Genomic DNA, 27,533 nt, shown 5'->3' with positions numbered 1-27,533 from the left:
GAAATCAAATTAATGAATGTTGTAGATGTTCAATTTTTAGAATATAATTTGGTATTTTTCTGGTTTGGAGACAGCAAAACCCCTTGCTGAAAGGAGTACTTCTGGGGACAAGGGGAGGGACTTCTGGTGACAAAGGTCAGGGGTTAGAGGTTGGGACATCCGGTCACAAGTTCATGACCAGGGGGTGGGGCACCTGTCAAGGGGTGAAGCTACTCATGCAGCCCTTGATAGCTTGCCAAAACTCAGTGAGTGGCCCTTCGCTCGAAACAATTGCCCACTCCTGTTCTACAGCCTGCTGGAACATATATATTTTTATATATATATGACCTTATGTACATGATCACTGATGTGTCCTTCAGAATGCAGGACTGTGTTTTTTTTAACTATTCTCTTCTCCAGGTCCATCCTATATATGACACAGTGTTTCTAGCAGGCTATGTATTGGGCCCTAATCTTGCAATGAGCTAAACCTAAAGAGATCTTTCTTTCTGCCGGAAGCCCTCTGATTCAAAACTTCCCCTCCCCACCCCCATCTGCATTTAAGGAGATAAGTGACTGTTATCATTCAAAAGATCTATTGCATAAGAGAGGGCTGTAGAGCCAGTCTGCATGGAGTTTGTTAGGGACCTGGGGCCTTAGCCAGATGCATCTGTAGAATAGTTGGGTTATGGTGTCTATATAGTATCCGAGTTTTCAGTCCTAGGAGAGGGGGCCATATCTTTCAGCACAAAAAGATGTTGGATTAACAGTGGCTGTCCCAGAAAACTTGGAAACGTAAGACTAGCTTTGTATATCCCATGTGCAGGAAGACCTTTGCTGGAATAAACAAAAATGACACAGAAACAATGGCAAGGTTGCAAATAGGGGTGTATGAAATGGGCTGTATTTGATTCAGATTTGGCCCAAATCAGGGGACAGTGATTTGATTTGTTGATTTGGATCACTGTCCTGATTTGATTTAGCCAAATCCAAATCTGAAGATTCGATGCTGATTCGGAGAATCAGTGATTTGGCCATAGACACAGCTTTAAATGTTTTTTCTACATACCTCAAGGTACCAGGCACCACCAAGCGCGCTGGGGATCCCCCTGTGCTCCCATGCCCCACCATGCTCCATGCCTCCCTGTGCTCCATCCGCCCCACCATCTCAGCATTCACGAGCTGGTACCTTGAGGTATGTAGAAAAAACATTTAAAGCTGTGTCTATGTCTGAATTATTGAATCCTCCGAAACAATTTGGAGAGATTACAGGGTCTTTCAGTTCGATTTGGATTTGGAGATTTGGCCACTGAATCGGGTCGAATCTCTGCCAGGTCGAATCAGCAACCAAAGCTTTGCACAGCCCTAGTTGCAAAGTGTGCACAATGTTTCAGAGTCCAAGGCTAGAAGGGGCCACCAGATCCTCAAGGCAAGCCTGTGGGAATCATATAGCCATGCACAAATACCCTACAACAAGCCCAACTTCTTTAGATTACAGCAGTGCAGTCCTCAGGAAGATAATTTTTTGTGCCACTCTGGCTACAAATAGATGTCACATTTATCTCAGGATAAGTCATTTTATCCCAGGAAAAGTGCACTCATCCACATATTCATGTCCATTGTTCTGGGATAAATCCTAAAAAGGTTCATGGGATAAGAAGTACTAGCAGTTTATCCAGGGACTTTGCAAAGTACATCTAAACAGTTATCCTGGGATTGCATCACTGAATCAGTGGCAGAAAAAACAGCAGTTCATTCAGCCAGTCACTAAACCCTGATTAGAAGGGCTATATGCATACATGTCAATTCCAGGATATTTCTGTTCCAAAACAAATGCAAGCACCACTTGTCCAGGGACAAATGTAACATCTGTTCCTAGCCTCTGGGAAGAGCCAGAATAAAAGTTGTCTGGGCAACATTCATGTGTTTCCCTTGTGTTTTTAGCATAGTGATTCAGTCTTGCCCAACATAATACAGAGAATTTGTGACCATTTTTATTAAAGCTACAAACAATTGACTCTGGGAAAGAAAACAAATTATTTCAGCATAGTTGCCAACAACTGCTTATAACAGTACACATTAGCAATAGATGCTTTACATGTGTGCTCTGGTTCTGGGAAATAGTGGAAGTGAGAGAAGGGGGTTGGGAGAATGCTTCAACTTGCATTATTGTTAAGACGATTAGTCTTAAGAGCTGGAAGTATTCTGACTGTGCATTAAACAGCATCACCCCTTCGTGCATGCCCTGATTTACAGTGAGACAAAAATCCAGATATATAATTTTACAGAGAAGAAAATGTACTGGATATAAAAGTGACCCAAAAAGAGAAACATGCTTAAATGATAACAGACAATTTGCCATTGACTTGCAAATTTTGCCACTGACAACTAGGCTTGTCTTCCCCCAGAGACTCATGAAGCCAGTGGGATTGCAGAGCTTCTGCAGGGTATTCTCACTGTCTTTGATGATTACTCTGTAGATCACCTGGTTGATTTCTGGAATAGCACACTGATCTTGGCCATAGACACAGTGGGCCCCCGTGTGTCTGCTCTGACCACTGTGGTGGCACAGTTCCCCTGGCAGGCTCTCAACCCAGCCTGAAGCCTATGGATTGCATCATAGATCTTTCTTAAAAGACTGCAGTGTGGCAGTGGCAGTAGGGAAGAAGGTTTGACACTGCAGGATTCATAATGGTGAACTGTTCCTTATGGTGAATGACCTGGTTAATCCCAGCTTGTTTCCCCCTTAGAAACTGCCTCTTCAGCCTACCGTGACAAATTTGACTCCTACTTTACAGGCAAGATTGCCAATATCAAGCACAGCTTGGGAGTCACCACTTTTACTGCAGTCAGAGTTTGGAGTTGAGGAGGCTCTGTCTTGTCCTGTTTATATGGATTGTTTTAAACTGCTATTACTCACTGGTGCAGAAAATAGGCTTGGGAAGATAAGGGCAACCAGTTGTGAGTTGGACCCATGCTCATTCTGGTTTGTAAAAGCAAGTTGGAGGAGACTGGGCCACTGCTGACAGGGATTGTTAGTGCTTCCTGTTGGGAGGGCAGTGTGTCAGACATGTTTAAGTCTGCAATAGTCTGGCCCCCAGCTATTTTTCCCATCTCCAACCTCTCCTTCCTGGGAAATGTAATTGAACAGGTGATCGGTCACCTGTCAGCTCTAGGAGCATCTGGTTGCTATCAGTTTACTGGACACTTGTCGGTCTGACTTTCACCCTGGATATAGCACAGAGACTATACCTCGTAGCCTTAGCCAACAATCTTTGCTTGGAGACTGACAGGTGAAATTGTGCCCTGCTAATCTTACTTGATCTTTCAGCAGGCTTTAATTCAATTGACCATGAGGTGCTAATAAAGCCTTTGTATGACCTGGTGAATATTCATGGAACTGTTTTTTCTGCTCGTTTTTAATACAGAGTTCCCAGATGGTGGTGATCCTCTTGGGGTCCCCCCCAAAATCCAGTTTGTCACCCCTCCTGTTCTAATATGTATATGAGGCTGCAGGGTAAGATTATGCAGAAGTTTGGAGTGAGATGCCCTCAATATGCTATTAAAACCCAGATCCACCTCAGTCTCCAGGGGTGGCTATGAAGCCCCTAGAGCCCTCACTTTCTGGGCCAATCACCCACCATACCTTGATGTTATTTTTATGTGAGGGAGGCTACCCCAGGGCTTTGCTCTCTCAAAGGACCATCAGGTGCCTGTGGTCAGTACCTTATGGGCTAATTGAATAGCTCCTTTCTTCCCCTACACTATGCCCCTCATTGATATTCAGCACCTTCTCCCTCTCTGGTCCCACACTCTCAGCCCCTCAGTCTGGGCTCCAGACCCTTCCCTACATCCCTAGTAACTTCTTCCTCTCCCTAGTTCCTCCCCAAACCTGCAGACTGCTTCAAGTATTACCCTCCATGTAGATCTTCTGGAGCTGCAATCATCCTGCTGAGGTAGCAATCTCTCAGCAGGCTCCAAGCTGTTACTTCTGGCTCATCTCAGGACCTGGGCTTATATCCTCCCTAAGACCAACCCTCCTTCTTGGTCAGATGACTGCAATCTGCCCAGGCCACACCTGCAGGCCATTTAAAGTGGCAGGAGCACTAAGCTTCTTGCCACAGGACCATCACCTCCATCTAGTGAGAAGGCTGTAATCCTTTCTTTCAGATCTGGTCATCATCAGTTTTACCTTTGTAACCTCAAAGCTAGACTACATCAGTGCAGTTTATGTAGGGCTATTCTTGAAAACTGTCCAGAAGATGCAGCTGGTTCAAAATGCAGCAGCCCACTGTCTGGCAGGTCAGGTCACCAGGAGCATGTAACTCCAACACTCCAGAGTCTGCACTAGCTCCCAGTAACTTTTGGGGAGTGATTCAAGGTACTGGTTTTGATGTATATGGCCCTAAATGGTCTCACTCTATGTACCTAAGGGACTGTCTTCTCCCATATGCCCTATTGCAATCCCTAAGGTCAGCCGAAATCAGGCTCCTGTAATTACCATCAATATTCCAAATTCACTTGCCCAAAAAAAATGTAAGAAGTCATTCTCAGCAGTTTTTCCTCAGCTCTGGAATTCCCTCTTGATGCCTGCCAGAGCCTGGATGTTTTTCAGAAACTCTAAGACCTTCCTTTTTTAGACAGGCATTTGGCAAACAAAGCTAGGGTGAAATATTGTTTGGGGGTGGGTGGGTTTTGTTTTATGTTGATGCTCTAGTTCCCCTTTGAAGTTGCTTTGGTTCCTTGTTCATTCTCCTGTTTTATAAGTTATTGTCTCCTCTTTTGTGAGCTCCCTAGAGCCTTTGTTGGGAAGGGTAGCATATAAATAAAGTCAAATTTACCAAACTAGAGTTTCACCCAAGATGCCTAACAGCCGAAGATTTTCATTTTCTTCCTTATTCCACTGGACTTTATTCAGATTTCCACTTTGCTTTCAAGCTCTTCAACTCTCCTTCAAGAATTACCTTTTAATGAAAATATGAGTATTTCAGAAATTAACAGCCAAATGGCTGCCCATTCTGTGTATCTTTGAAAACATGGGAAACTTGCACAGCAGTAGGGAACACTGATGATAGCACCGTTGAACAAAATCATCATTTTGCACTGAACACACAAGTGAGCACTTAAACAACACAGCCACACCTCTGTCAGCATGCATTAAAAAAGAACAGGGTCTGTCATTCCTTTTTTGTGGGCTGAATGTGTGCCACCTAGTGAAATTCATCATAGGATTGTGGCACAATATAGTGAGAACCATATGGTTCATTGAGAAATCTATGAGTGGGTGGAGAATTTCCAAAGTGGCTGCACATGTGTAGTGAATGAACCCTGAGCAGGATGACCCAACAGCTACAGTGGAGGACAACGTGACCAAGGCTAATGCTGCTGTACTTGTAAAGAGTTGAGCGAGCATTCTTTGTGACAGAAGTAGGTGTAAATGCTGGCAGTATAAGTAGGTGTAAATGCTGGCAATATCTACACCATTTTGTATGATCACCTGAATTACTAGAAATTGTGTCTGTTGGATGCCAAAGCAACTAACAGATGTGCATACATGACAATGTGTGGAAGTGTGTACCTAGTTTCTGTAATGTGTATGGGATGAATATGAGAGAGGCTTCTCTCATGCATTGTCACTGGGGACAAGACATAGGTCCATCATTAAAAGCCAGAGAGCAAAAGGCCTCAATGGAAGCATACATTGTTGCCACCACCCAAAAAATTCCACACTCCACTATCCTCTGACAAGGTCTTGCTCATTCTGTTTTGAGATTGCAAGGGACTAGTCCTTGTCTACTTCATGGGCTATGGGGTCACAATCAACAGCTACTAAGGTGTGGACAGAAGTGACAATCTTCACCCAATGTGGCCCCTTAAAGCACTTTAGAGCCATGGCCTAACACAAGTGCACGACTGCAGAGCACTTTAAAGGGGCCTGATCTCATGACAGTCTGAACCCTCGTTACACGAAGGTTCAGATGAAGGTGCTCTAAAGCAGAGTGCCTTCATTAACTTGTGTCTGTGTGTGCCAGAAGGAGGGCTGGGCTGACACAGCTCAGCCCTGCTCCTGGTGCTGTTTTCAGAATGGGAGGGGTGGAAAGGAACCAAGGGATCTTGTTCTGGGGGTTGCCCAGCTGATGCTAAAGGGTGAGGTGGGTGGATTGGAATCCCCCTGAGGTGGGGGGGGCTCTACTGCACTCCTCCCCCCGCCCCCCCCACAACTCCAGCATAGGTGGGGAAACCCCAGAATGGATTTCCATCCCCTGCCTTCTCCCCCTCATCCTGAGGGGCCTGGGAGAGGGGTGGGGAGCTTGGGGAAGACGCTGGAGAGATGCAGCCTCTATCCCTGGATCGACTCCAAATTGGCTAACGTCTGTTGGGTTTGGAGGATCAGTCTAATTCATGGCTTTCTGTGAAGCACCGTAAGTTAGACTGGAGAGCTATCTGTACCTCTTCTACCACATTCTCCAAAGCTACCTGCAGCTAGTTGTTCAGACCAAATGGTATGGAAAGCTCAAGCAAGGTCTTCTCTATCATGACAAGGCAAGTGTAATGGGGTTTGGCCCCGTTACTGCTGGAAGGAGTGCATCTGAGCTGCCTCCAATCTGGGACGGTTGCCCCCCACCCCTGCTCCAGCACGGATGCAGCAGCAGTGCAGCTATGGTAACTGGCCAGAGGCAGGCTCAGCCGGTGCAACCTGAACAATTAGCTCCAGCTGGGGGCCATTAGAAACCCAGCAATCTGGGTCAGGCAGAAGGGCCTGTCCTTGGAAGAGAGGGGAAATAAGAGCATCCCAGGGCAATTGCTGAGGGGTTCTCTTGGGGATGGGGGGCCAGCAGGGCTTAGAGGGGTGTACTCATACTGGCAACGTGAGCCCCAGATAGTGTCCGTCTCACCTGGCCAAGGCCCAGGGTTAGCCTGTGCTCGATTGAAGCCAGCTGAGGTACCTGGACTGCAGCATGAAGCAACAACTGTGGCAACCCTCCCCCAGAGGATCAGCACAAGATAAGCACAGTGTCGCGGGGCACCTTGCTGCCCCACTCCTAGAGAGGGCAAAACTGCTGGGGAAAAGCCCTAGCAGGGATAATGAGCGCAGCTATGAGTTGCCAGGGCAACTCCAGATAGATTGACTCACACCTGACAGCAGTCAGCTGGTAATGTAGGGCAGGGCCTGGCTCCTATAAAGCCTAGAACCAAGGCCAGGCTGGTGGTTCCCTGTTAGCGAGGCAGGAGCTTTTGGAGCTAGGATGCAAGCACGTCAGGAACTGCTCTAGCTGAGTGAAGGAGGGCAGCTCGAAGAAGTTGATCACCATGGTTTAGCCAGGCAGCTTTGAGTTAAGTTGTGGCCAAGAGGCTTGTGTTTGTTTTGTGGCGGTCTATTACACCGGTGGCTAGGGTGAGGCTATAAGGGGTTGGAGGAGGCCTCATAGGGACCCCCAGAGGGGTGGGGCCCCAGCGCCTGAGGAGGGTGCAGCGTACTCATAGGGACCCACAGGGTGTGGGGCCCTAGCGCCTGGGAAGGCACAGTATTCTCAGGGGCAACCCCAGCGGTGAGAGGACCCCGGTGCCAGTAAGGGCGTAACTTACTTAAAGGGGCCTCACAGCGGAGTGGGAGGACCCCGGTGCCCAGCGTGGGCACAGCAAGCCCCAGAGAGGGGGCGATAGTATCAGGAAGCCCGGCACGGGCATGTAAGGTCCCAGAGAAGGGGGACCATTGAGAAGCCTGAGACGGGCATAGCGAGCCTGGTTGTAGGCTAGTACGGCAATAGCCCTCAGATAGGGGCAGGGTGCTGCGGTGGACCCCGACGGAAGGGGTTAGTAGTACAACACCCCAGGAGAAAGGCAAGGTGCTGTGGTGGTCCCTGGCAAAAGGGGATAGCAGCGCGGTGAGCCTGGACCAGAGAGGGTAGCTGTGCGGTAGGCCTGAGAGACCAGAGGCTCGACATAGAGTCCCAAAGCGGGCAAGGGTCCCTGAGCGGGACAGCACTTTTAGAGGAAGCCCAGAAAGGGCACCGAGACCCCAGAGAGGGGGCCCAATTGAGAAGGCCCAGTGCGGGCGTGACGAACCCCAGGAAGGGGGGCAGCATTTTGGGAAGCCCAAGGTGGGCACGGCGAGCCCCGAAGAGGGGAGCACCCTATGTAGAGAAGAACCCGGAGAAGGGGGCAGCACTAGAGAAGGCCTAGGAGAGCGGGCATGTATTATGACAGACCAGTGTCCAGTACATCTGCGAGGCTTGGGGCATGGTATTAGGGGTTGGTAGGAGCCACGCATAGCCCATAAGGCTAGGGTGCCTGAGTAGCACCCATTGTACGGGGAGACCACAAGAGTCCGGAAAAACGGCAGGGACAGAGGTCCCGATATGCCGTGCCCAAGGCGGTATAAGGTAGCCTCCCAACATATACTGAACATCAAAGACGTGGTGGGCGAGAAGAAGAGGGTGCCCTTGGGCCGGCCTTGACACGGTGAGAGGGACCTTAAGGAGATCATGGCTCTCCTGCAGGACCTCGCCATGACACACAGCTTTTTTTCATTTCTTGTTTTTGGGGTGGGTTTTTTTTGTTCTTCATTATAGACCCACGGCAAGGGCCCAGGGGCTGGAAAGAATGCTGTAGGCTGAGGGGTGAGCCTCAGGCTGGCTGCACAGGGAGGCCAGGGTCCTGGCCAGTGGAGCCATGGCCAACCCACTGCAGCAATAGTAAAAGGGGGCAGGAAGTGGCAGTACCCCCAACCCAACATGCCCAGCAAACCACTTTTAGAGTCACAGTCACCTGCCCTACCCACAAGTGGTGTCAGGAATGGGACTTGAACCCACAACTCCACAGGAGATTGCAAGTTAAGGAAGCTATCCTCCAGCCCTGAAGCAGAAGATTTTTTGGCAGCTGGATGGAACAAGTCCTGGAGCAGGGAGCTACGTACCTAGGACCTAGGAAGCTACCTAGACGACGGTCACTTCACGCTTCAAGAAATGTAGGACCAGGATTACTCCTCCGCTGGCCCTGCACAACAGGTACGTTCCCCTCCCCACACAGGAGGAGGCTCCGATGGTGACACTGGAGGAGGAGGAAGGTAAGTAGCGTGCTGCCACCCCCAAGAGGAGGTACAAGGTAGTGTTGGTGGGGGACTTCCTCCTGCAGGGCACCGAGGGTCCCCTCTGCTGTCCAGACCCCCTACCCTGGGAGGTCTGCTGCCTGCCTGTGGCCTGCATCAGATGTTGCAGCAAGGATCCCCAGGCTAGTCCATCCCTCCAATTACTACCCTATGCACACCTCATTCATGTGGAAACAAATGACATGGCCAGGAACAATCCAAACTGGATCATGAGTCACTACAGAGCTCTGGGGGCTGGGCTTAAGGGATTGGGGGCCCAAACAGTCATTTCTTCTGTCCTTCCAGTTGCAGGCCATGGTCTGAGGAGGGAAGGCTGCATTGAGGAAATCAACCAATGACTCCGGTGTCACTGAGAGGGCTTTGGCTTCCTCAACCACAGCTCACACTTCAGGGACAGAAGAGTCCTGGGAAGGGACGGCATCCATCTCATGCAGAGAGGTAAGTCCCTGTTCTCAGCCAGGGTGGCTGATCCTCTAGATAGGGCAGGGGTGGGCAAAATATGGCCTGCAAGGCCATTCAATCTGACCTGCGGGGCCCCTAAAAAAATTTAGAAAATTTAAAACTTATCTGTCCTTGGTTCCTGTCCAAGATGACAGGAATCACACGGACAATGACAGGACCCAGGGGAGGCCCTGGAGAGCTCCTGCAACAGCAGAGCCTGCCCAGCCCCGCCCCCCTCAGCCAGAAGCCCCAGCAGGGACAGGGAGTCAGCAGGAGCGTGGGGTCCTCACCGGTGGCCCAGGGTTAGCACCAGCAGGGCCCAGAGCCGGGCAGCAGGGGTACAGGGTCCCAGTTGGCAGGGGCTCTATGGAGCCAGACCAGCTCCCCCCCTCTCCCTGCTGGTGCAGCCCAGCCCAGTTCCACAGACCCCTGCCAGCTTGCACCCTGCTCTGGGCCCCATCGGTGCTGGCTCTGGGATATTGGTCCCAAGACATTGGGACATGGGTCCCAAGATGGTGACCAGGGGGCGGGGCACCTGTGAAGGGGCAGGGCTACCCCTGCTGCCCTCGACAGCTTGCCACAACTTGGTAAGTGGCCCTCCACCCAAAATAATTGCCCACCCCTGAGATAGGGCTTTTTAAGTTTGCTGGGGGACGGGGAAACACTGACTAGAGTTTGCCTGGGGACCAACATACAAGAAATCTCCATAGATAGGGACACTAGGAGAGCCGCTTCTGAGAGAGCTGAGGGAATAACACTCCTTCCGCATGACAGGAAGCTGAGAGTCTCAACAGGAGGACTTGGGTGCCTCTTCACCTTGCCAGGAGCATGGGGAACAAGCAGGAAGAGCTAGCCCTCCTGCTCTCTAATGGGCAGTATGACCTACTAGGGATTACAGAGACCTGGTGGGACTCCTCACATGATTGGAACATAGCCATGGAGGGCTACACCCTGCATAGAAGGAACCGGATAGGGAAGAAAGGTGGAGGTGCAGCTCTCTATGTAAAGGAGCAATACACCTCCTTGGAGGCTGACATCAGCTCCAAAAAAGAGCGGCTTGAAACCCTCTGAGTCAAGCTGCAGGGGAGGTGGGGGACGTGCAGAGAGACTTAACTGTACGCATATATTGCAGACCACCAAATCAAGGGGAGGAACTTGATCTGGAGTTCACCCGAGAACTGAGAGAGGCCGCCCGAGCATGTGACATGCTCATCATGGGTGACTTCAATTATCCAGACATCTCTTGGAAGGAACATTCAGCCAAGTTGACTGATCAAGTTCCTTCCTGACCTGCATTGAAGAGCTCTTCCTGGCTCAGGAGGTGCATGGACCAACCAGAGGTAACACTCCCCTAGACCTGGTCCTGGCCAAAGGAGACTACCTGGTGACTGACTTAGAAATAGAGGGTAGCCTGGGCAACAGTGACCATGAAACCATTACGTTCACAGTCCATCGTAAGGCAGACAAATCTGATAGCAGAGTTGAAGTCTTGGACTTCAAAAATGCAAACTTCAACAAGCTCAGGTCACTAGTAGGGCAAGTGCTGCGGGACCAGGGACCGAAGGCAAAAGATGTGCTTGGAGAGTGGTCGCTTCTTAAGGACGCAATCCTTGAACCACAAAGGAAGTCTATTCCCACATGGAAAAAGGGCAGCAAAGGGGCTGAGAAGCCCTCCTGGCTAAACGGGGAAAGGACGGTGTTCCTTACAAAGAAGAAAGAGGCATACAAAGAATAGAAGCTGGGGACAGGCCCCAAGGAAGACTATACAACAACGCTTCACACTTGTAGGGAACAAATTAGAAAGGCCAAGGCAGCGACTGAACTTAGATTGGCAACCTTCTTTAGGTATGTAGGGAACAAGAGAAAGCAAATGGGAGTGTGGGGCCACACTGCTCAACAACTCAGGACAGCTGGTTACCAACACTCAGGAGAAAACAGAATTCCTGAATGACTACTTTGCCTCGGTATTTCACCGGGCCACAGGGAAAATTATGGCACATAGGGTACAGAATGAGCAGGGCAGAAATGACTGTCTCCCTACTATTGCCGTAGAACTGGTGTGTGATCAATTAAAGAAATAAGACATATGTAAGTCAGCAGGACCAAATGAACTCAATCAGAGGGTGCTGAAGGAGCTGGCTGATGTCATCACAGAGCCCCTGGCAAAACTGTTCCAAAACTTGTGGCACTCTGGAGTGGTCCCTGAGGACTGGAAGAGGGTAAATGTCATGCCCATCATCAAGAAGGGGACAAGGGAGGACCCAGGTAACTGTAGGCCAATTAGCCTAACTTCTATCCCAGGGAAAATCCCAGAAAAATTAATTAAGGACTCTGTGTGCCATAGGCTTGCAGAAGGTAGGATTCTGAACTGCAGCCAGCCTGGCCTTGTCACAGGCAGGTCTTGTTTTACCAATCTCATCTCCTTTTACGATCTGGTAACTTGCCACTTGGATAAGGGAGAAGTGGTGGGTGTTGTATACCTTGACTTCCTAAAAGCCTTTGATCTGGTATACTATGATGTTCTCACAAGAAAATTGGAAGATAGTGGGCTTAACTGCAAGATGGTTATGTGGGTATGAAGCTGGCTGTGGGGTAAGACTCAGAGTCCTAATGAACGGATCTGTGTCATCTTGGTAAGAAGTGGGCAGCAGTGCTTGGTCGGTGCTTGGTCCTGTACTTTTCAATATCTTCATCAATGATTTGGATGCAGGGGTGAAGAGCTCACTGGCCAAGTTCGCAGATGACACCAAGTTATGGGGAAGAGTGGTCATGCTTGAAGATAGTCTGCAGATACAGGCAGACCTAGACAAGCTAGCAAGTTGGGTGAGTCAGAACCAGATGAAGTTCAATGTTGAGAAATGTAAAGTGCTCCACGTGGGGATAAACAATCCCCTGCACACCTACAGGCTTGGCAACACCAACCTGACCAGCACTACAAATGGTAGAGACCTGGGGGTAGTAATAGACTGCAGCATAAATACGAGCTAGCAGGGCGACTCTGTTGCCAGCAGAACAAATAATACTCTGGCATGCATCAATCGATGCATCTCCAGCAAGACCAAGGAGGTGATTCTTCCTCTCTGCTCAGCTCTGGTGAGACCCCAACTGGAGTACTGCATTAAGGTGGCCAAGGGCCTCAAGGCCCGCTGCACCAAGGTCCCTGCCCCACTGGGGCTTTGCAGCAGGTACAAACCTCTTGCAGCCCCAGCAGAGCCCGCTGAGTTGCCAGCTTCCACAGGCAACACAGGCGCTACTGTATCTACCGCCCCTGCTCTCCCCAAGACAAAACGCAAAGTGTATGACGTGGGAGACTCCATCCTGAGGGGGAGTGAGGGGGTAATCTGCTGCCCTGACTCCTTAGCCTGGGAAGTTTGCTGCTTCCCGGGAGCCAGAATCCGAGACATTGTGGAGAAGATCCCTAAGCTCCTTCAGCCCACTGACCATTACCCTATGCTTCTTATCCATGTGGGCACCAATGACACAGCTCGGAGCACTCCCAGCCGGGTCATGAACCGCTACAGGGATTTGGGAGCGGAACTAAAGGATCTGAGGGCATAGGTGGCGTTTTCTTTGATCCTCCCAGTCTTGGGCTATGGACTGAGGAGGGAGAGGAGGATCCAGGTAGTGAACCAAAGACTGTGGCACTGGTGTCATCGGGAAGGCTTTGACTTTCATGACCACTGTCTGCTCTTTGGCGAGAGAGGCAGTGAGCTGCTGGGAAGGGACAACCTACACCTCTTTCCACTGGGGAGGAGGCTCTTCTCAACCAGACTGGCTGACCTGCTCCACTGGGCTTTAAACTAAGCCCGCCGGGGGATGAGGGGACTACTGCCACTGTTGGCCCGCTGAGCAACCCTTGCAAAGCCAGCAGGCCAAGGCACTTAAGGGAACCCACCCCTGCCCCAGCCCTGGAATGAACTGTAGGCAAGGCAAGGACCCCCAAGGGGACACTTGCATGCCTATACACAAATGTCAGGAGCCTGGGGAATAAACAGGAGGAACTTGTCTTCCTGTTAAATGCAAATAACTATGATGTCATAGGGATAACAGAGACCTGGTGGGACTCCACCTATGACTGGACCACAGGTATAGACTCCTATACTCTATACAGGAGAGATCGAGTGGACAAAAGGGGTGGGGGTGTAGCTCTCTATGTCAAGGAAAGCTACGTGTCCCCAACGTTGGCACCCACAGTGGAAGACTTGAGACCCTCTGGGTTAAAATCCATGGAGAACATGGCACAGGGGATACTATGGTGGGAGTCTACTCCAGACCCCCTACCTAGGGTCAAGACCTTGACCAGGAGTTTGCCAGGGAATTGGCTGAGGCCGCACGCTCCTGGTGTATGGTTGTAATGGGAGACTTTAACTACCCAGACATCTTGTGGGAGGAGTGCTCAGCCAAATCCAAGCGGTCGCAAAGCTTTCTCTCATGTGTGGATGACTTCTATCTGATGCAGGAAGTCTGTGGGCTGACAAGAGGTAAAGTACTGCTTGACCTGGTACTGGCAACCGGGGACAACCTAATCAGCGACCTAACAATCTAAGGGAAGCTGGGTGACAGTGACCACGAGCTGATCACCTTCACCTATCGCCTGAACAAGGGGGAAGAGATTGATGTCCTATATCTTAACTTTTTAAAAAAGCCTTAATCTGGTATCCCATAATCACCTCTTGGCAAAACTGGCTAACTGTGGCCTCGATCTCACCACGGTCCGCTGGCTGGGGAATTGGCTCCGCGGTAGGACCCAGTGGGTGGTGGTTCACGGAAGCCAATCATCTTGGTGCGCGGTCACCAGTGGGGTCCCTCAAGGCTCTGTCCTAAGGCCTCTACTGTTTAACATCTTCATCAGTGATGTAGACATTGGTATCAGAAGCGGACTGGCCAAGTTTGCCGACAACACCAAACTCTGGGGTAAAGCATCCACACCTGAGGACAGGAGGGCAATCCAGGCAGATCTTGACAGGCTCATGAAATGGGCAGATTGAGAACCTGTTGGTGTTCAACACTGAAAAATGCAAAGTTCTCCACCTTGGGAGGAAAAACCTGCAGCATGCTTATAGGCTCAGCAGTGATATGCTGGTTAGTACTACAGATGAAAGGGATTTGGGGGTCATAGTTGGTAGGGTCGGAAGAGACCTGAGCAGATCATCAAGTCCGACCCCCTGCCATGGCAGGAAAAAGTACTGGGGTCAAATGACCCCAGCAAGGTGTTTGTCTAACCCCCTCTTAAAGACCCCCAGGGTAGGAGCCAGCACCACTTCTCTTGGAAGTTGGTTCCAGGTCCTAGCTGCCCTGACTGAAGTAGCGCATCCTGATGTCTAGTCTGAATCTACCCTCTGCCAGCTTGTGACCGTTATTTCTAGTCACTCCTGGTAGTGCTTGAGGGAACAGGGACTCCCCCAATGCCTGCTGGTCCCCTCTGACTAGTTTGTAACAGGCCACTAGATCCCCCTTCAGCCTTCTCTTGTGGAGGCTGAACAGGTTCAGTCCCTTAGCCTCTCCTCATAGGGCCTGCCCTGCTGCCCCCTGATCATGCGGGTGGCCCTCCTCCGAACCCTCTCAATGCTGTCCACATCCCTCCTGAAGTGCGGCGCCCAGAACTGGATGCAGTACTCCAACTGCGGCCTGACCAGTGCCGTGTAGAGGGGAAGGATCACCTCCCTGAACCTGCTTGAGATTCATCTGTGGATGCATGACAAGGTGTGGTTGGCCTTCCTGACTGCATCCCCACACTGTCAGCCCATGTTCATTTTGGCATCAATAATGATTCCAAGATCCTTTTCTACCTCTGCACTGTGGTCATGATTGACCACAAGATGAACATGAGCCTTCAATGTGATGCTGCAGCTAGTAAAGCGAGCAAAACGCTCGCTTGCATTCATAGGTGCTTCTCAAGCAAATCCTGGGATGTCATTCTCCCATTGTACTTGGCCTTGGTGAGGCTGCAGCTGGAGTACTGCATCCAGTTTTGGGCTCCACAATTCAAAAAGGATGTGGAGAAGCTAGAGAGAGTGCAGATGAGAGCCATGCACATGATCAGAGGTCAGGAAAACAGACCTTATGATGAGAGGCTGAGAGCTATGGGACTCTTCAGCCTGGAAAAACGCAGGCTCAGGGGTGATCTGGTGGCCACCTATAAGTTTATCAGGGGTGCTCATCAGGATCTGGGGGAACATCTGTTCATCAGAGCGCCCCAAAGGATGACAAGATCGAATGGTCACAAACTCTGCCATGACCAATTCAAGCTGGACCTAAGAAGAACTTCTTCACTGTCCGAGCCCCCAAGGTTTGGAATAGACGGTCAGCGGAGGCGGTTCAAGCACCCACTTTGAACGCCTTCAAGAGACATTTGGATGCTTATCTTGCTGGGATCCTATGATCCCTGCTGACTTCCTGCCCCTGGGGCAGGGGGCTGGACTCGATGATCTTCTGGGGTCCCTTCCAGCCCAAATGTCTATGAAATCCTGTTCTGGGTGCCGCAGTTTAACAAGGATGTGGTAAAGCTTGAGAGAGTCCAGAGAAGGGCTACCTGTATGATTAGCGACTTGCACGGCAAGCCATATGAGGAAAGGCTGAGGGACCTGGGACTCTTCAGCCTGAAAAAGAAAAGGCTGAGAGGGGACTTGGTAGCAATTTACCACTACGTCAGGGGAGTACATCAGGGGTTTAGCGAACAACTGTTCACCAGGGCGCCCTTGAGGAGAACCAGGAGTAATGACCACAGACTCCTGGAAGACCATTTCAGGCTCAACATTAGGAAAAAATTCTTCACAGTTAGGGTGTCCAGACTGTGGAATAAGCTCCCTCCAGAGGTGGTGCAATTGTCTACCCTGGAAATCTTCAAGAGGAGACTGGATAGTCATCTTGCTGGGGTCATCTGACCCCACTTGTCTTTCTTGCCTGGTGCAGGGGGCTGGACCTAATGATCTTCCGAGGTCCCTTCCAGCCTTACAATCTGTAAATCTATGATTTCAGGGTTCCCTTCCCTCGAGGTAAGGCAGTGCCCCAACTGCTCCTGCTGGGGTCAGGCGGGCTCTGCTTCAATGCAGATGGCCTTGGCACTACCCCTGTAATTGCCACCAAGGAAGAGCAGGAGGAGTCTGGGAAGCAAGGTGGGGAAAGGAACCATCCCACAGATGGGAGCATGCCCCCATAGAAGAAATCGAGTGTGGCTTTTGTGATAGGCCACAATCAGGGAAAACTGGATGCAGCATGGAGGGATCCCACATTATCATTGAAGCCTGGCTTGTGGGCCAGCAAGTAACTGCCTTAGTTGATGCTGGCTGTATGTGGATGGTGGTGTTATAGGATTTGGTGCGGGAAGCAGATCACTGGAACGTTGAACATTTGAAGCTGGTCTGCCTCCATGACAAGCCCTAGACCTATGAGTGAACCTGGGTGCAACTGATGGTTGAGGGGTACCCAAGGGTTGGCTTGCCTGGAGGAACATTTGGCTTACCCATTGTTGCTGGGTCAGGATTGGCCCTCCCTGAGGGAGTTGCTGGATACCCTTGCGCAGCAAAAAACACCTTGGCCAGGGACCAAGGCAGAAGGGCTCCTGGGTGAACCTCTGCCAGGCATGAGCTCTGGTGGACCAGACTGTGGGATGGAGGCCAACGTGAACTGGCAGCAGGACCTAAAGATGGGGCAATTCGCAGTACAGCAATCCTGGGAAGACAGCTTCCAATGGGTTTATGAAGGAGGCATCACCTAGGTAGAAGAGGAGGTGGTGTGGCCTGATCTGATTCATCTGGTGGAATGAAGTTATCCATGTCAAAACGGTACCAGAGGGTCCTGTTAAGGGTTACCCCTGAGCTCCCCATAGGAGGTCACTTAGGGGAGGATAAAACCCAAGAGCGCCTCTTAGATAGGTTCTTTTAGCCAGGGATCCAGCAGGAGGAAGGGCACTTTTGCTGATCCTGCCCTGGGTGCCAGTTGGGACACCCAGGATGCCTGCTGAGTGCCTCATTGGTTGCCATGCCACTCATGGAGAAGCCTTTCGAGCAAGTGGCAATAGATATTGTGGGGCCATTGCCCCAATGTTGTGCTGGGTTTCATTATATTTTGGTCCTGGTGGACTATGCCCCCCAGTATCCAGAGGCAGTACCCATGAGAACAGTGAGTGTGGGGAAGGCGGCAGAAGAACTGCTGAAAATCTTCACCTACGTGGGATTGCCCAGAGAGAGATTGATAGATCAAGGTAGCAATTTTATGACCCGGATATTCAAGGAAATCTGTGCGATGTTGAAAATTTGGCACCTCCAAATATCTGTATACCACCCACAACTGGATGGTCTGGATGAGTGGTTCAACTAGATCCTCAAAAGCATGATGAAGAAAGCATACTGAAGAAAGTAGCCAGACAAGATGTAGAGCAGTGGGACAAACTACTGGTGCTGTTAATGTTTGCCTACTGTAAACCACCCCAAAATGCTACTAGGTTCTCATCATTTGAGTTGTTATATGGCCACCACCTCCATGGGATTTTAGATTTAATCAGGGAAGGCTGAGAACAACAGAGGGAGTCAGCACAGATCCCCATTGCCTACGTGCTCGAGATGAGGGAGAGGCTACGTGCTGTGAGAGCACTGGCACAAGAGAACCTGCAGGTATCCCAGGGTAGGCAAGCTGCCATATACAACCAGCCAGCTCATGAGAGGCAGTTCAGTAAGGGGCATTTGGGTGCTTGTGTTGCTCTCTGATGACACTTCTACGTTTATGGCCAGGTGGCAGGGGCCGTATGATGCGATATGGCAGATGGGCCTGGTGGACTAGAAGTGTGGCAACCAGGGAGGTGTAAAGCCGAGCAGATCTACCATGTCAACCCCTTTAAAAAATGGGTGGACAGGGGGTTCATTGCAGGTGCCCCAGAGTCAGTTGAGTTTGGTCCAGAGGTGCAAAGACAGGACATGGGTGGGCCCATCCAGATGGGGATGAGGCTGATGCTGGTGCAGCGGCAACAAGTGACTCAGTTGCTGGTTCAGGGGTGTGTACTTGGTAGTCGTGTTGGTCTGAGACAAAAAGACATACAAAAAAACTAGAACTCTTGGTTCCAAAATTATACATTTTATTAGACCAACTGGAAAATGGCAAGAAAATGGTCCTTTTCTGCAAGCTTTTGGGAATCAAAGTCCCTTCATCAGGCTCTTGGAAAAGTGAGGATGGTACAAGATGGTAAAAAGTCCCCATAGGTTGGAAATAAACTTCATTTTTGCACAGAGGGAGCTGAAGATGGAAGTCTGTCCCTCTGGGTCCATGAGAGTGTCTTTGTGAGCTGTGTTGAGTAGCTCTTTGATGTGTTGATCAGGTAGAATTCCTTCCCTGAAGGTGTCAGATGGTAGGTAGGGAGGCACAAAAAAAAACTTCAGTTGGTGGTGTGATTTGGGACAGTATTCTTGGATCATCCAGTAAAAATGTAGTGGGTGCACCAAATAGAGACCCCTCATGGGAAGATTGTACAGGAGGAATAGCAACGAATACCCCAGAAGTTTCAAGAGGTTGTGCACAAGGAAAGCACCCAGGTGCTGATGGATGGAGCAGTATGGGAATCTAGAAGCACTTGGTGAAACCCCACTGTCATGGTCTCAAAGAAGGATGAGAGCATGCAATTTTGCATTGATTTTAGAAAAGTCAACAGCATGGCTTGCTTTGACACTTTCCTTATAACCCAGGTGGAGGACCTGCTGGAACAAATGGGGGGCCCTGGTTTATCTCCACCATTGGCATGGCCAAGGGGTATTGGCAAATACCTCTGGAAGCGAGCTCCCACAAAGACTGCTTTTGCCATCCTATGGGGTCTGTAGAAATGTGTCCAGATGCTGGTCAGCCTGCATGGGGCAGCAGCAGTGGTCCAGTGCCTGATGGATAAAGTGCTGAAGCCGCATCGGGGGTATGCTGCTGCACATATTGATGACATGGTAATATACTTGGGGACCTGGGAAAAACATCTATAGCAACTGAGGATGGTGCTGAAAGAATTGCAAGCCACAGGCCTAACCACCAACTGAAAGAAATGCATGTTGGGACAAGAGGACACCCAGTATCTAGGCTTCCAAATACGGGTAAGGAAAATACAACCGATATTAGACAAGGTGAAAGCCCTCCAGAACTATAGCCTGCCATGAACAAAGAGACAGATGTGGTCCTTCCTAGGGTTAACTAACTATTACCACCTCCTGGTACTCTGGTTTTTGGACATAAAGTCCCTCTTGTCACAGCTGATTAGAGGTTCAGCACAAACCTAGATAGGCTAGACAGTGGAAACCAAAAGAGCCTCCAACAAGTCAAGAAAGTACTGTGTATGCAGCCCAGTGTGTACACCCCCGATTTTTCAAAACCTTTTCTGGTGCAAACTGATGCATCTAATATAGCCCTACGGACAGTGCTTTCTCAGCCAGGGGAAGATGAGAAACATACATTAGCAGAAAGCTGCAACTGCAGGAGCAGGGGTACACCATAATAGAAAAGGAATATTTGGCCCTAAAATGGGTCATCAATAACTTCCATTATTATTTGACTGGGCAGAAGTTTACAGTTATAACAGATCATGCTCCACTTCAATGGCTTAAAAAGGCCAAGTTAGATAACCCCCCCATTGTTACAGTGGAGTTTGGGGCTACAGGGTTTTGATTTTTCTATAGACTATCACCCTGGATGACAGCACCACAATGCAAATTCTTCTCCTGTAAGGGCAAAGAAGAAAAGCCACTGGCTTTGTGGACAGGTGAGCCAAAAGCCAAAGAGGGGGGAGGGTGGAATGTATTGGGGCTGGGCGCTGTTACTGTGTGTCTGAGTGTGTGTTGGGGGGAGTGTGTCTGAGCCACCTCCCCCCCAGCTCCAGCATGGACACAGTGATGGTGTGGCTGTGGCAACTGGCCAGAGGCAGGCTTGGTGGGCACAGCCCTGGCAATTAGCTCCAGCTGGGGCCCGGGATGGGGTCTGTCTCACCTGGCCAAGACCTGGGGCTAGCCCATGCCCAACTGAATCCAGTTGAGGTACCTTGACTGCAGCGTGGAGCAACAACCGTGGCGACCCTCCCCCAAAGGACTAGCACAAGATAAGTGCAGCCTTTTTTCACTACTTGTTTTTGTTTTTTTTGTTCTTGGTTACAGATCCACGGCCTGGGCCCAGGGGCTAGAAAGAATCCTGTAGCCTGAGGGGTGAGCCTCAGGCCAGCTGCATGGGGAGGTTGTGTCCTGGTCAGTGGATCCATGGGCAACCCACTGCAGCTACAGTAAAAGGGGGCAGGGAGTGACAGTACCTCCAATCCAGCATACCCAGCAACACCCCTCCAGAGTTGCGACCACCTGCCCCACCTGCAGCAAGGCTGCACAGTGTATGGGTGACTGTCAAAACTGCATGCACTGGGTGTTGAAATCTTACCATGTTCACTTTACAGTCCTGATCTTGTGCCAAGTGATTATCACCTGTTTAGACTGTTAAAGGAGTCTCTTTGTAGACAGACTTGTCAGTGATGCAGATGTGGAACTTGTGGTGCAGGAGTGGCTGTCACAGCAGCCAAAGGGTTTTTTTGAGTATGGTAGCAAGAAACTTGTGATTTGCTGGAATACCTGTGTTGCAAAGCAGGGAGACTAAGTAGAAAAGTGATGTGATCCAGGAAGTGATCTTGTACACAAAGTGGTTTTATTTTGAAACTAGCTAATTGCCCGTCAAGAATGATGGATTTCAGGGAGTGTTTACATGGCCCCCCCTCATGCCCTGCTCACCCTTCAGGGCCAGCCATGTAAAGACCGTCCTCTACTGCTGCTGCCTCCTCCAGCCTTTGGCACAGGGGCTCTCTCCCACTGCTCTCCTCCACCTCGCACAGAAAGACTAAGCCCTTTATTGTATTAGAATTGCCATAAGCTTCTGAAACACCCTTGTATATGAAACGTAAGTGCTCAAGCCTTACACATTCAAACTACTTGAAATTTTAAAAATAAATAAATAATAATAAATAAAAAAAATAAAAAAAATCAGGATTTCTAAAAATGAAAACCCCATGCATTTTATATTAAAATTCCCAGATTAGGTGGGGGAACACATGCAGTCTGATTTTAGGTGAAGAAATGACAAACCAATAATTCTGTAGATATACATGCATGCTTAACTTTTGGCACCCAAGTAGGTACACTGGCTTTATATCTGCATGGAATTCTTCGATTTGTTCACTACAAATACAGCAAAGAGGACAGTTTGTAAGTAGTTTGCTGGGAACAAGAAGAGAAAGGGGAAGAGGAACCAGGCACCAGATCCTGCTCTGGGAAGGTAACTGATCCGGGGTTGCCTGTGTGCTTGGCTTGCTGAGGGCTTTTTGGTGGGTTATGTGCTCGGTTGTGTGCTCTGAGTAGCTGAGTGAACTGATTGCTGATTGATATTGCCTGGGTATGATGAAGTCCAGGCCCAAGAGAGTTAGATAAGAAGGCAGTCCAAGCAACCAGGGAAGCAGTGAACATGGAGAGGTAAATAGGACAGTTTGCAACAGTTCACTGGTCAGTTTGCTGCTCCTCTCTTTGAAGGAGAGCCTGAAAGGTAAGATTATTTTCTTTTATATGTTATCAGGACTAACTACATTGTTTTATTTTAGCAGCTATAACTCAGCAGCTAGATGAAGACTTAAGCCCCTTTCTAACTAGTGTCCAGAGTAAGCAGGAGTTTGCTTGGAAACTCTCTCACACTCCTTCACTGGAAGCTTGCTGGGAGGAAAGAGGTTGCAGGGAAAAGGGACCCCTTCAGATCAAGGAACAGCAAACAGGCCAGTTACAGAGGAGTTTGCTAGGGAAGGTCTGCTTGGTAAAAGAGGCTTGAAGTGAGAGGCAGCAGATCAGAAGACCTGGAGACATGGCTGGAGGACATTGCAGTCTCAGAGCCACTGCCACTTCCAGCTGTTTCCCTGCTTCCACCTGTGAGATGTCTGTCCAGGGAGGACCACACACCATTGAGGCTTCCACCCAGGTCCTGGTTTGGTGCTGTGCAGACTGCGGCTTACAGATTCCTTCCAGTGTCAGCCAGATCGGGGACCTGCAACTTGCATTGTGCTTTCTGGTGGTGGCCCCTCAGGGAAAAACAAAAGTGCTACAGGAGGAGGTAGCAAGGCTTCAAAGCATCCTGGGCCATGAGGACTTAACTGATTCCATGCTGAAGGAAACCTCTAGGACTGTGGAGAAAGGACTGCCCGAGGTGGTGCTAGAACAGGAAGAGAGCACGGACTCCCAGGAAGGTGGAAGCAGGAAGCTTGTATCTTCTGGCAGCAAGAAGTAGCCGCCCCCCATGTGCAATGGTTTGCCTGAAAAACGGATATAGAGTGCTAGCAACAGAGGAGGAAGAGCATATCCCATTGGTGGAAAAGGCCAGGCCAGGAATCCACGAGGTGGGGAGACCACTGCCACGAAGAGAGAGCGATGGGTGGTGGTGGTTAGAAACTCCCTTCTGAGGAGGACGAAGGGATCCATCTGCTGACCTGACCTGTAGTCCCAGGTGTTCTGCTGCTTGCCTGGAGCCCAGATCCAAGATTTCGACCCTCTGACTACAACGCTATGCTGCTCATCCATGTGGGCACCAGTGATGCTGCCAGGGGTGACCTGGAGTAAATCAAGAGTGACTACAGGGCTCTGGGTGCAAGGGTGAAAGGGACAGGGGCACAGGTCATATCCTCCTCAATCCTTCCAGTCAAGGGGAAGGGCCCTGGCAGGAGTGGACACATCCTGCAGATCAATGCATGGCTGCACTGGTGGTGTTGCCAGCAGGGATCTGGCTTCTTCGACCATGAGATGTTGTTCCAAGAAGGATTGCTTGCAAGAGACAGGATCCACCTGACGAAGAAAGGGAAGAGAATCTTTGCAGACAGGCTTGCTAACCTAGTGAGGAAGGCTTTAAATTAGGTTTTCTGGGGGTTGGAGAGCAAAGCCCTGAAATAAGCAGGGGACCCGAAGGAAGGAGAAGCAGGGGAGGCGTGATTCTTCCTGAGAACGTAGGGCAATCAACTAGTCACCTTGGGTGTCTGTACACGAATGCACGGAGCCTGGGAAACAAGCAGGAAGAATTGGAAGTCCTCGCACAATTGAGGCACTATGATATGATTGGAACAACAGACTTGGTGGGATAGCTGCACCACTGGTGTAGAAGTGAAAAGCTCCATGTTGCCTTGGCTGTTATGAACCAGCTGGTTCAAATCTTTGAGGGAACAGTGCATAGCAGAGGCCAGGCACATGGTTCTATTCCTAACTCTGCCACCAGCCTTCTGCATCTCCTTCACCCCTGCAAATGGGGATAATGCTCTTAACCTCTGTAGAGTGATTTGAGATGGCAAGTGAAATATAAGATTCAAGCATCACTATTCATTGTGTGTTTATCCACAAGAGGGTGGCAGACAACAGGTTTTCAAAAACCTCTCTACCTTATACTGCTGTGCCTTTCCTTCTGACCAGTGAAGTGTCTTTATCAGCTATGCTGGCTCTCCCAGATTGCTGATAAACTTTCCAGTAAACTATATCCTTTAAGAACTATTTGCATCTCAATCTGGATGCCCATAAAAGCAGGAGTTGTGTGTGAAGGACTACTTACAGTGAAGCGAGATGTCCCCAAAACTTCAATATGGAGAACTTTTTTGAAAAATGTACTATTCTCAGAGATGATCACGGTTCTTTGGGTAAATGTGATATCTATTAGATCAACTAAATAGTTGTGAAAAATTGTTCTTTGCAAGCTTTCATGTACAAATACCCTCCTTCAGAGGGAGGTAAAGTCTTCCCCTGCCTGAAGAAGGTTGTCTGTATCAGAAAGCTTGCAAAGAACAATTTTCCAATTATTTAGTTGGTCCAATACAAGATATCACACTTACCCAAAGAACCTTGTCTGCCTATGTCCCTAGACCAACATGGCTACAGCCAGCACCCCCAAAACTATTCTCAGTGACTGCTTCAGGCTGGGGTGTAAAATAGAAAAAATGTGAGGGCAGGAAGAGGTAACTCATTTACCTCTAAAAAGTGAGAGTGGTTTGCATCTAAAAAGTGGCTAATGTTTGTCCTCTATCTAGTTTATAAAACAAAAGCCTTCTGTCCCGTTTGATGGAAGTGCACTTTACTGTTATCCCAACTGCCTGTTTATCATTCACAGTCCTTAGTTGGATGCACTTATACTTTTTACATGTCCCTTCTTTTTTAAAATCTTGGCTTCGCATGTGTCTTCAGACATCCCATGCTACTTCTGGGGCTGCTGTTGCTGTCCCTCCCTTGCTGCCAATACAATAAGCAAAGACAAAGTGTAAAGACTATGTCTGTTGAAATAGGCGGAAGGGAGGAGTGGCAGAGTTGGACCCTTCCTTACCAGTCTGAAAAATATAAGGATGTACCCTTCATCACCTTGCTCTTGCTGTGTTCCAACAGTCTGTCAGATCAGCACACAAAACCTCTCCATGCGATTGTTACGAAGTATCCAAATTTGAAACTTCACAGGTTGCCTGAAGCATAGGCTTGACAGATAACCACAAGGATAGAATTTAAGGCAAGCACCACTACTAAACCACCTTCTTGTGGCTATGCTATGCTTGTTTCACAGTTTCTTAACTTAAATAATGCTTAATAGATGGCTGGAAAAGAAACTCTGAACTAAATTGGAATGCTAAGTTGTTAGTATTTTCCTTGGCTCCTTGCCCAAGGCATCACACTGAAATACCATTACATTACTAGCAGTAGCAAGGAATTCAGGGACCCCAAGCCTTTAAGACCTTGTTTCTTTTCTGTCTGCCCAAGTATGCTCAATGGTAGCAATCCATTGCCAAGATGGATCTCCTCCTTCCCGTCGGCAGTAGTGCTGTGCGTTTTGGCTGCATATTTGAATATAGGCCTGAGTGCCCATGCAGGAAATCCAGCTGTCGGGTTCCAAAGCCTCATATAAACAAAGTAGTTGTGTATTAAAATGTCACTGTTGTTTTACTTTCTTTAGAATACTTTAAATGTCATTCATTAATCTGAAACACAGTATTTTTTTTAAAGAACCATGAAGTCTGTGCTGTGATTTTGTAGGAAGCGTCTAACTGCAGCTGGTGCTCTTCTGGATGTTTTAATGACAAATTACTCTCAAATTACCTTTTAATGCAGTAAGGTTTGCCTGTTATCTAAGCTTTCTGTGTCATATGGAAAGCCTTCAGACTTGATGTGAAACATCTGGTTAACAAGTCAGCTGTAGCAACTTGCTTTGTGAGGCAGATCAGCTGGAGGAACCTTCCTGTAGCTGGTGGAAATGTAAACATTCAATTCAATGTTTTTTCTCCTCCTTAGTTTAATTTTCCTATGAGTTGAGCTGAAGCCAGCTGTGCCTCATCCAGACAAGTGTCTGCCAAGCAGAATGTATTTGGCATGCTGGTTCCTCAGTTGATACCTTCCCCTTTTTCCCCTGCTTAAGGCCACTTTATAAACATGGTGGAAACTCCTGAGTAAGACCCTGGTCCCTCAGTGACTGATACACATGCTTCCCTTCACACACAGTGGATAGTCAGGAGCTGGCAATTGTGAGGTTGCTTACATGTCATAAAGCTAGGTATGTGCTGAAGTCCTTTGCAAGATCAAGACCTAAGCACTTATAGCCAGTGCAGACCTCAGAACCCTGAATGCTGACATGCTGTATTTGCTATACATAGATCATGTAGGACAAGCTGTCATAAGCAGCTGTGCCTCCTCCTTACCTAGAAGGGGACTTTCATGATCCATTTAATAATCATAATAATACAATGCTTTTATATCTCAGAACATTTGTTCAGAGGTGCATTGATCTCAGTTCTGTTGAAAGTGGGGGAACCGTTGTCACATGTTTGTGTGGTGAGTGTGGTATTGGGAAATGCACCTTTAAGTGGTTTTGCTTCTCAGGCACAGGAAGTTGGGGGGAAGGGTGCTGCAGGAGCACATGGTTATTAGGTAAGCAGAGGCAGTTAGGACCATCTCTCTGAATCAAGGGGTTTCCTCAGGCCCAAAGAGATTCCTGAACATTACCCAGAGCCACTCATAAAGAGAAATTAAAGAGAGTAATGAGTGGGAGAATGGAGCAGCTAGATGCTCCAGCATATTATTACTCTTCATCTTGCCCCAGAAAATCTAGCCTGTCTCCATTCTCTGTAAAACTACCCTTCAAGTACTTGGAGACCTATTATCTAATCCCCCTTTAGTCTTCCCTTCACCCGGCTAACTAATCCAAATCCTTTCAGCCTCTGGGAACCACATGGTAAATTAAAAAAACAAAACAAACAAAAAAAGTCATAAGAGTGAGTTCACTTGCTGGTCATTGTAGAAACCCCCCTCTCCCAAGCCTTTTGCTTATGTCCAGGCCCAAAATAACCAAATAACTGTAAAAACTTAAATAATTTCCTAGTATCTACAAGAAGACAAGCTTTTTGGGAGATGGCCGAGGCAAAATATTTTTATATGTTGGATGTGCCAAGAGGAGTTGGAGTAGGCAGGTGTGCAAAGTCAGCATTCCTTGTAGGATACCCTGCTTCTTCAGACTGCCTGTTTATTTATGGGTTTTATAAATCCCGAGAGCAAGAGACAGAGAGGATTAACATGAACAAGGCCAAGAAATGAAGAGGCAGAAACTGGCCCAGAGTATTGTTGGACTAAAAACTGTGACTTAATCTCAGGGTTCTAGAAGCCTGCTGAGACCTAGCAGGCCTGAATTGTCCTACCTCCAGATGCCTTCTCAGAGCACTGGGAAGACGGCACCACTGGATAACCAAGTGGTTTGTGCTATGCCAGGCCTAGAGGTGATGAACAGGGAGCGGACCATGAACTCCTTGAGTCACATCATCCCTTAAACAATAATGCTGGGATAGGGATTTCTGTCCAATAGTCGAGCAAGAAGAAGGAACATAAGACTTGGAGATAAGTCACTACCACCTTATGCTTCCATTTGTGTTTGGCATGCAAGATATTTCACAAGAAAGATTCCTCATTTACTTGAAGGCATGGAGTATTAAGGTCAACACAGAAATTATTGTGATGGATGTGGAGAA

At 48.9% G+C, this 27,533-nt stretch overlaps 1 long non-coding RNA gene across 1 annotated transcript; it reads left to right on the top strand.

Moving 5' to 3' along the window:
* The first annotated feature begins 1,039 nt into the window (after positions 1 to 1,039).
* On the top strand, positions 1,040 to 25,526 carry LOC132247672 (uncharacterized). The gene is made up of 4 exons (XR_009458950.1): positions 1,040 to 8,987; positions 9,374 to 9,526; positions 10,662 to 20,255; positions 20,644 to 25,526. It is a non-coding gene; the product is annotated as an uncharacterized LOC132247672 (long non-coding RNA).
* Positions 25,527 to 27,533: the final 2,007 nt, after the last annotated feature.

This window comes from Alligator mississippiensis, chromosome 1 (genome assembly GCF_030867095.1).
Source record: "Alligator mississippiensis isolate rAllMis1 chromosome 1, rAllMis1, whole genome shotgun sequence".
Classification (NCBI taxonomy): Eukaryota; Metazoa; Chordata; order Crocodylia; family Alligatoridae; genus Alligator; species Alligator mississippiensis.
The sequence above is the reverse complement of the archived record's forward strand: the minus strand, read 5'-3'. Positions and strand labels throughout refer to the sequence as shown.